Below are 6713 nucleotides of genomic sequence, written 5' to 3'. Positions count from 1 at the left end.
GGCTCAATTGGTCCGATGACATCTATACCCCAAGCAACAAAGGGTCATGGTGCGGACATTGTGTGCAATTCAGATGGAGGAGAATGGATCAAATCACCGTGCACCTGGCATTGATGACACTTATGCACAAAACTAATGCAATCTCGCTCCATGGTGAGCCAATAATAACTCGCTCGAAGAATTTTCTTTGCCAGAATATACCCACTCATATGTGGCCCGCAAACTCCGGAATGCACTTTTGTCATGATAGTCGTGGCTTGTCTGGCATCTATGCATCTCAACAATCCAAGATTTGGAGTTCTTTTGTACAAAACTCCCCTACTAAAGAAAAATCCACTAGCCAAACGTTGAATTGTTCTCTTTTGATCACCTGTGGCTTGTATCGGATATACCCCTATCCTGATGTACTCCCTGATATCATGGAACCATGGTTCACCATCAAGTTCTTCTTCCACCATGTTACAGTAAGCATGCTGACCGCGGACCTGAATATGCAAAGAGTCAATATAAGCCTTATCTGGATGATATAACATCGACCTCAGAGTAGCCAAAGCGTCAGCAACCTCATTGTGGATCCTAAGGATATGCCTGAACTCCACTGATCTGAATCACTGACAAAGATCCTGCAGACATTGTCGATACGGTATGAGCTTCAAATCTCGAGTCTCCCATTCTCCCTAAATCTGGTGCACTAACAGATCTGAATCTCCCAAAATTAGCACTTCCTAAACTCCTATGTCCACAGCTAACCTTAAACCCAAAATGCACGCTTCGTACTCGGCCATGTTGTTGGTACAATAGAAATGAAGCTGAGTAGTGACAGGGTAGTGGTGCCCTGTTTCAGCCAATGCTTGGGCTTTCATCGCCGTTCGAGTCACATATACGATGTCAAACTCTGTGAGCAAGATATGCCACTTTGTAAGCCTTCCTGTGGGCGTGGGCTTCTGAAAGATATACTTTAAAGGATCCAGGCGAGAAATGAGGTAAGTAGTGTAGGATGACAAATAATGCTTTAACTTCTGTGCTACCCAAGTCAGGGCGCAACATGTTCTTTCAAGGGGAGTATACTTAACCTCATAAGATGTGAACTTCTTGCTGAGATAATAGATGGCTTACTCTTTCTTGCCAGTGATGTTATGCTGACCAAACACACAACCAAATGAATTATCCAGGACTGTCAAATAAGGAATCAAAGGTCTCCCCAGTTTCGACGGGACTAACATAGGTGGGTTCGACAAATACTCTTTGATATTATCGAATGCTTCCGGGCACTCATCAGTCCATTTGACCGCAACATCCTTCTTTAGCAACTTAAAGATGGGCTCTCAAGTTGTCGTGAGCTAAGGAATAGATCTACTGATGTAGTTCAACCTCCCTAGCAGACTCATCACCTCGGTCTTGTTCTTTGGCGGTGGTAACTCCTGGATAGCTTTGATCTTTGACGGATCCAACTCAATGACCCGCCGACTGACTATGAACCCCAACAGTTTCCCAGATGGAACACCAAATGCACACTTTGCAGGGTTGAGCTTAAGATTGTACTTGTGGAGCCTTTGGAAAAACTTTCTCAAATCTCTGACGTGGCCATACTGCTTCCTGGACTTTATGATCACATCATCCATGTAAACCTCAATCTCCTTAAGTATCATGTCATGGAATATGGTAGTCATTGCCCTCATGTAAGTTGCCCTAGCATTTTTCAAACCAAATGGCATGACCCAGTAGTAATATGTTTCCCACGGCGTGATGAATGCTGTCTTTTCCGCATCTTCTTCATCCATTAAGATCTGATGATACCCTGCATAGCAGTCCACAAAAGACTTAATCTCATGCTTGGCACAATTATCAATCAAAATGTGGATATTTTGCAGTGGGAAATTGTCCTTTGGGCTTGCTTTGTTGAGATCACAGTAATCAACACACACTCTGGTCTTACCATCTTTCTTTGGCACATGCATAACATTGGCTAACCACATGGGATACCGCATGACTCGAATGACCTTTGCATCAAGCTGCTTTGTAACTTCTTCTTTAATCTTCACACTCATGTCGGTCTTAAACTTCTTTAATTTTTGCTTGACGGGAGGGAATGCTGGATCATTTGGCAATTTGTGGACCACCAAATTTGTACTCAAACCTGGCATGTCATCATACGACCATGCAAAAATATCCTTATATTCAAGCAAGCTTTGATTATTTCCTCCCTGATTTGTGGTTCAAGATGGACACTTATCTTGGTTTCTCTAACATTATCTGGATCTCCTAAGTTGATTGTTTCTGTGTCATTCAGATTAGGCTTGGGTTTTCTTCAAAATGATTTAGTTCCTTACTAATTTCCTCAAATGCCTCATCCTCATCATATTCTATTTCATCATCACACTCTATCTCTTGGATTATTATTTCAGAATTAGATTTACTTTTAAGACTTGGCCGAAGATTCTTCATACATGTCATGTCGTTGAAACTAGCATAAAAAGAACTATAAAAAGAAGAAAAGAAAAAAAAATAAGAACTATCAGGAATGATGGAAAATGAAAATTGCATTTTATTGAAAATAAATGATAACAGGGTTTGTACATCAAACAAGCGAAAAATAAAAAATTTGGATCACAACCCTGGAATAACCTAGATAGAAAGAAAAACAAAACAAACTACCAAAACTCCTTCCGAGTAAGGAGGGGAATAGCCTTCTAATTGTTAAGATTTACATTCGGCCCGACGAACTGCACGTCTGCTTTGCTGGAACCTTCTCCAACTTCTACCATGTTCACATCATTAAACAGCCTCTGGAACCTTTCAATTAACTCTTCATCAACTCAACCACATGACTTGGAATTGTTGACAATGGACGTTTCCTGGCACCAGGCTTGACAAAGGACCTGTAGAGACACGAGATAGGCTTCGGAAGTGCCCACGCCTTCTGTTTCATCCTTTTAGCCCTTTTCACATCTACCTCTATGGGTTTGAATCCAATACCGAACGTACCCAAATTTTCAGGGAGGGACATTGGTTGTACGATACCCTGCAAAGATGCACCCGGACCTTTACCTGACACAAAGCAATTTTTCAGCATTTCAGAGGCCACCATGATGGATGTAGAGGCTATCTTTGGAGTTGGAATACATTTCCCTTCTGGAACCTTCTTGACCGGCACTGATTCAAAAACTTGATAGACCCAGGGCCCCTTATCATCTTCGACCTCAATAAACGGGACAGAGGCATCATTGTGAGCACATAAATTCTCCTCACCATGCACAACGATCTCCTGTCTGTCCCACTCGAACTTGACCATCTGGTGAAAAGAGGACATGACTGCTTTGGCGGCATGTATCCAAGGCCAACCCAACAGCAAATTATAAGAGATGGCCATGTCCAGTACCTGGATCTCCATGGTGAATTTGACCGGTCCTATTGTCAATTCAAGCACTATATCATGAACCGAGTTTTTTCCTCCTCCGTCAAAACCTCGGACGCATATGTTGTTCTTGTGAATCCTCTTATCATCAACTTTTAACTTGTTCAGAGTAGAGAGAGGGCAGATGTTTGCACTGGAACCATTACCCACTAACACCCTAGTGACCATAGAATCTTCACATTTTACTGTAAGATAGAGAGTTTTATTGTGTTCAATACCTTTCACAGGCAACTCGTCATCAGAGAAGGTGATCATGTTACCTCAAATATCTTGTTGGCAATTTTCTCCAAATGGTTTACTGTAATTTTGTCGGGGACATGAGCTTCGTTCAGAATTTTCATCAGGGCTCGACGATGCTCGTCTAAATGGATCAATAATAATAGCAAGAAAATCTGAGCGGGAGTCTTTCTCAACTGCTCCATGATGGAGTAATCTTGTACTTTCATTTTTCTCAAAAACTCCTTCGCTTCTTCTTCAGTGATTGCTTTCTTTACTAGAACTGGATTTTCTCTGGATGTTTTAGCTTTCCTTATTCTTCTAGGGCAAAGCATCTCCCCGAACGAGTTAATCCCTGGGCCTCATTGACTTCTTCTTTCACTTCCTTTCCCTTATAGGTCACTATCACCCGTTCATAGCTCTATGGGATAGCCTTGATGTTGTCTACTGGCAACTAGGTTACAGGCTTGATGATGACAGGGTCCGTACGGGCACACTCTACAATTATGATAGGCTTACTCACCAACCCTCGTATGACCACCTTTGACTTATCTTGATTTGCTACAACATTACTTGGGGATCTTTTCTCAACTACCACAGATGGCTCACCATTTGTCATGCTCAACTTGTTCACTGATCCTTCAACCATTGGTTTTTTGATGTGCTTGACCTCACTAGACCGAATCATCATGACAGATTGTGAAGGCTTCTTGGGCTCCCCCTCCTTATGTACTATCTCGATCATGTTTGTTTCATCATGGGTTGACAATGGGTTCTAATTGATGTTGGGTGCCCCCAGAGTTTGGATCACAATCTGATTTGTGTCGATGAGCTCCTGGATGGCATTTTTCAAGTTCCAGCACTTCTCCGTATCATTCCCCGAAGTACCAGAACAATATGCACAGCTTAAGGAGTAATCAAGATTCTTTGAAGGAGGGTTTGGCAATTTCGACGCAATTGGCCTCAGCACATCCAACTGCCTCAATCTCTGGAATAAACTGGTATAAGACTCCCCTAACGGGGTGAAAATTCTCTTCCGCTGCAACCTCTCATTTCTGAACACTAGTTTTGGCCAAAAACCTAGACCGACAGGGTTTCGGTAGACTTGTAGGGGTGGGTAAGCATCTTATGGAGCTGGGTAGGTGTTTTGTGGGGTTGGGGCACGCCATTGTGAGTAGGAAGGAGGTTGCATATATGATTGGGCGTGGTGGACAGAAATTTGAAGGTCTGGTAATGGGAAGTAATGTTGGGGTGGATTATATGGGGTTTGGGTATAGGTTCGGTGATGGGGTCGAGGCTGGGTATAATGGTGTGACGGGTCCCTCGGTCCAAACCACGATCCTGAATCAACTGTTGCCACATCTTCTTTCTTCTTCTTTTCGATCACTCCCCTGGTACCATTCTGAATGGCTTGGGTAGTTGCTTTGATGGACGAGTAGCTCATGATTTTGCTTGATTTAAGCCCTTCTTCCACCATGCCACCCATCTTCACTACCTCGTTGAAAGACTTGCCTATGGCCGATATCAGATGGCCAAAGTAAGTAGGCTCCAGAGCCTGCAGAAAGTATTCCACCATTTCGTTTTCCTCCATTGGAGGGTTGACTCTTGCCGCTTGTTCTCTCCAGCAAAAATCGTATTCCCTGAAACTTTCACTAGGATTCTTTTCAATCTTAGTCTAAGACAAATAATCTGGAACAATCTCAATGTTGTATTGGAAATGACGAGTGAATGCTTGGGCCAAATCATCCCAGGTATACCATCTGTTGTGATCCTGACGAGTGTACCACTCCAATGTCGCGCCACTCAGACTCTAGCTAAAGTATGGCATCAACAACTCATCTTTCCCACCGGCTCCTTTCATTTTACTGTAGAATCCCCTCAAATGGGCACCGGGTCCCCATGCCCATCATATAGGTCGAATTTAGGCATCTTGAATCCCACATGCAATTGAACATCGGGAAATAGACACAAATCTTTGTAGGCTATGCTCACCTGGCCTCCCAATCCCTGCATATTTCTGAACGATTGTTCCAGGCTTCTTACCTTCCTGAACATCTCCTCATGTTCTGGGTTTTTAGGTGGCTTCTCACTCTCAACAGAGAGGTCAAAACGAGGAGTGTAGGAGTAATGATATGGAGCCTTGAAAGTAGGCTCTAGGGGATAATATTGATTATCTTGGGTTTGGAATAATGGCTCACTAGAAGATCGATGAAGTGTAGCTGGCGGGGGTGCTACGAAAATAGGGGTGGCTGGTGGTGGGGGGTATGGGATTGGTTTGGCTGGTGGTGATTGTGTGGTTTGGGAAGTGGTGCCCTGATAGTGGTGGCAATGGGTGAAGCCCGGTGCATGTTGCGGAGATGAATCAACAATGGGAGGTTCCTGGGATTGAGCTAGTGACGGGATGAAAGCAGGGTTGGCGGGATATGATGGTAGTGGATGCCCTTTCATCCATGCCTGGTACATCTCTGCCATTTGGTGTTTCAACTTATGTAACTCCTCTTTCAGATTAACATCAGACTCTTCTCCCTCTCTCGACGGATCAATAACACTTGCATCCAGCTCTTGGCCAGCCATGATCAACTTGTTTTTAGACCTGGTGTTGTACGGGTGGGTTGCTAGAATGCCGAAACTAACCACCTGCTTGTACTTGATGACAACAACCAAACTTATTAGCGATTAAGAGCTTAACAGATAGGCAACCGCACGTTGGGGATGCAATGCACTTAAGTAGTTAACCATTTCTATTATGCATTTGAATGGCTGATTGCATCATCCCGGCTTTCACTAATTTTCATTTTGTAATTTTCTCTCTCTCTCTCCTTTTCATTCCTGCTTTTCTTTGCTTGATTCTTGTCTTTATTCTTTTATTCTTTCATTTTCCCTCTCTTGTTTTGCCACTATTTCTTTCCCCGTAATTTTCTTGTTTTCTATCCTCTTTTTCCTTTTCATTTCATGGTTATGATCGAATCCTATGGGGAATACCTACGTATCATGACGCCGCATGAATTAGACCAAGCCTAGTTCTGGGGATAAATGCGAAATAAAACAAAGACACATTTTTTTGATTTTTTTCAAATTTTTA

Source organism: Nicotiana sylvestris, chromosome 10 (genome assembly GCF_000393655.2).
Source record: "Nicotiana sylvestris chromosome 10, ASM39365v2, whole genome shotgun sequence".
Lineage (NCBI taxonomy): Eukaryota > Viridiplantae > Streptophyta > Magnoliopsida > Solanales > Solanaceae > Nicotiana > Nicotiana sylvestris.
Note: the sequence above shows the minus strand (reverse complement) of the source record.